The 3528-nt window shown below is 43.2% G+C and overlaps 1 protein-coding gene across 1 annotated transcript in view; it reads left to right on the forward strand.

Annotated features, from left to right (window-relative positions):
* The window catches only part of LOC120983453 (phytanoyl-CoA dioxygenase, peroxisomal-like), a 251628-nt gene that overhangs the window by 37346 nt on the left and 210754 nt on the right, over positions 1–3528 (forward strand). The window lies entirely within an intron of this gene.

The raw sequence follows: 3528 nt of genomic DNA on the forward strand, positions 1-3528 counted from the left end.
CACCACCTGCAGAACCACTCCTTTATTGGGGGTGTCTTGCTAATTGCCTATCATTTCCACCTGTTGTCTATCCCATTTGCACAACAGCATGTGAAATTGATTGTCACTCAGTGTTGTGTTGCTTCCTAAGTGGACAGTTTGATTTCACTGAAGTGTGATTGACTTGGCGTTACATTGGGTTGTTTAAGTGTTCCCTTTATTTTTTTGAGCAGTGTACTTGTCAATACAAGTTTTTGCTTGCTTTGACAGTTCATCTGACATTTTTCAACTGATTTTAAGTAGTCGATCATTCACCTCAACTTGTAGTTTTAGGCGTGTCAAAGCGCTCTGTGGACAGGGTATACTATTAAAACATAACTTTTACTAAGTTTTTAAAATATTATAAGTAAACAAGCTCCAGTCACCACTTCCTGAGGCTGCAATAAAGAAGAAAAAAATGGATAGGTCTTACCACTTCCAGAAGTATTGATGTCCGCCTCGGGTGTGTGACACAATATCCTATTCAGTGGCAAAAGGACATGAGTGACCGGTGCTCCTAGTTTTGATGGCAGAAAATTATACGTATCCTAATTAGCCCTAATTATAAAGCCCTACCTACCAAAGGGGGAAGGGACTAATCAGCGCCTGCCTATCAGACACGGAGCACCCGCCCCAATAGGGGCGAGCCCATACAGAACCTTTCCCTGTTTGGGGCCTATTCCCTACAAATACCCTCACTTGGGTTCCCTACATGCCACGTTTCGTCCCAGCAATGAGACTCATCAGGGGGCTTTTATGAAGTGAAGGGAGATACTGAAATAACAAAAAGGAAAAACAAAAACAATTGGTGATTCAAAACATACACAAGTCTCCACAGTAAAAGCAGGGAGAAAACACCACCTTCTACTTACTGATTCAAAGTCAAGGACAGTTCCTTGTAATGTAGAGGATGTAAGCACATTTGGCGACAATGGTCCGTGCCTGGTGTGGGGATGTGTCCCCTATCCACCCGAGTCTCACCGCTAGTTCTGTTAAACCGGGAGAGCGCAAACTTACGCATCATCTCCCTTTTTAAATGCATCCGGCTGTAAGGGCCTCCCAATGTCCCGCCCCCCAACGGCACGCGTTGACACACGTAGAAAGCGCGCACTTCCCCGCAGCCGGAAGCAGGAACCACATGACCTACAAGGCCGCCGGAGATGTGGTAAAGTGAAACCGAGTGATGTCCGGACACATCGCTCACCCGCTGTCATTGATATCAGGCAGCTATTTAAATTGACTGAGCTACCAAGTTGCTCCATAATGGATATAGAGGTTAGATACCGCACAATTTGTTATTAATTCATATTGACAATAGCCCAAAACCAGAGACAAGATAATATTTACAAAGAACATAAACAAGTAGATTGGATCACATGACTTGGATTAGAAAAGACCGTTAAGTTAATAGAGTAAATATTAAAGAAACACCTAGTTTAAATGGATCAAACAGTTTACAAAAAATTAATGTTATGGAAATGATTCAAATAAAGCAACTAAAATTCTGCTGCTCGTTAAGACCATTTAGGTGTACCGTTTTTAGGTAGAAGATCCACTTCGCTTCACACTGGAGAATTCTCCTATCCCAATCTCCTCGCCTCCCCGTTGGTTTAATCATCTCGATACCCATAAAGGAAAGACACTCTGTTCTACCGTCATGTTCCATTCTCACATGACTCGAAACGGAAGTGTCTCTTGAGTTATGGATGTCCCCAATGTGTTCCCCAATTCTCCTTCTCAGCTCTCTCGTTGTTTTGCCGACATACTCTTTTTCCACAGGAACATGTGATTTTTATATACCACCCCTTTGGATTTGCAGTTTATCAAGTCCCTGATTTCATATTTCCTATTGGTGTTATGCTCAAAGTTTTTACCACACTTCATGTATTTACACGCTACACAGCCTCCGCATCTGTAGTCCCGTAGGTGCGTTTGTCCAACCATGTTCTGGATACTGGTGCTGGCAAAAAAGGACTTTTAACCAACCAATCCCGTACACTCCTTCCTCTCCTACAAGTGATGCTAGGCAGAGGTGTAGCTATAGGGGGTGCAGAGGTAGCAGTCGCTACTGGGCCCAGGAGCCTGAGGAGGCCCAAAGACCCTTGTGCCACATAAGACACTGGTATTAAAGAAAGTGCATGCTGGTCAAGTTACACCTCTGGGTGGAGGGAAGGGGTTAGGTCAAGAATTCGGCATGTGTGTGGGGGGGGGGGGTGCCATTTAAATTTTTGACTCGGGCAGCACAAAGGCAATGTGCTTCCGTAACCCTGGCCACAAAGCACTGAGGGAAAGGGGGGCCCAAGTTGAGCTCTTCCACAAGGGCCCAAGAGCCTTTAGCGACGCCCCTGATGCTAGGACGTTCCTTGATGACTTCACAGATATCAGGGGTCCATTCTAAGTACATGCCAGTGCTTAGAAATTATCTCCCTCACGCTGGCAGAAGCCTCCTCATAGGTGCTGATGAGTTGAATCTTCTGTGTGTTTTTCCGGGGGATATTCACAGGAGCCTGCATATTTTTGGGAGTAAGAAGGGATGTACGGCCACATGCCAGAGCTGCCTGAAAGGCTGATTTTAAGTGTGTCTATAGGGTAGCCACGATCTGAAAATCTAGTTTTCAGATCTGCAGCCTTCCCCAAGAAATCTGAATGTTGAGAGCAGTTCCTCCTTAACCGCAAATATTGACCTCTGGGGATATCTTTTTTTTTTTTTTTTTTTTTTTTTTTTTAGGGGAATGGGTGACTTCTCTTCAGGCGTGCAAAAAAGTTTGATCGTAACACTGTGTAAATCGGACTCAGTCTTTTTTGCTGTGCAAAATCACATAGTAGCACATAGTATTTTATCTTCTCTGTTATGATGATCATATGTGAAAATAGAGAAGTTTTACTTTTGTGTGTGTTTAGATATGTTGTAGTAAAAACAGATAAAGGATTGTATTCACCTTTACATAGAGTTCAGACAGCAGTTCCTGTGTCAGGCCAGGTTGCCACAGCCACCTTTCGGTAAGTAAATTTTTATTTTCAGATTGCAGTATTTTGTTGGAGGGGTGTCCTTGCACAGTCTGACGCTGTCCAGCCACTGCTGATGATGGCAGACTCTCTTGTGGACATCAAGTGGAATGGTAGTTGTGGCCGGAGAACTGTCTGCCTTAGTTTACTTTTGGTAAAAATGAGAGAATGTATAATAAAGGTAAAATAACTAGGACTACATAGCTGAAAAGATTGTGTTACTTATTGTAAGACTTGAAGTACATAGGTGACAGGTGATGTGTGCTATTGGTAACTTGTAAGGAGCTACAAGCTAGGAGGAAACAGATGAGCAATTGCAGTACATGAGCAGCATAAACAGCCATAACTTGGAATTTAAACCAGGCATATAGTCAAGAACATAGTGATAACACTGATTACCATTGATAAACTGTTACCTGTATTTCCTTCTATTGCTGTCTGCATTACAGAAACCTCTGATGGTGATTTTGCTTCTGTGCTCATTTCCAACAGCTATACCTTGGA

Source organism: Bufo bufo, chromosome 1, assembly GCF_905171765.1.
Source record: "Bufo bufo chromosome 1, aBufBuf1.1, whole genome shotgun sequence".
NCBI classification, from domain to species: Eukaryota; Metazoa; Chordata; class Amphibia; order Anura; family Bufonidae; genus Bufo; species Bufo bufo.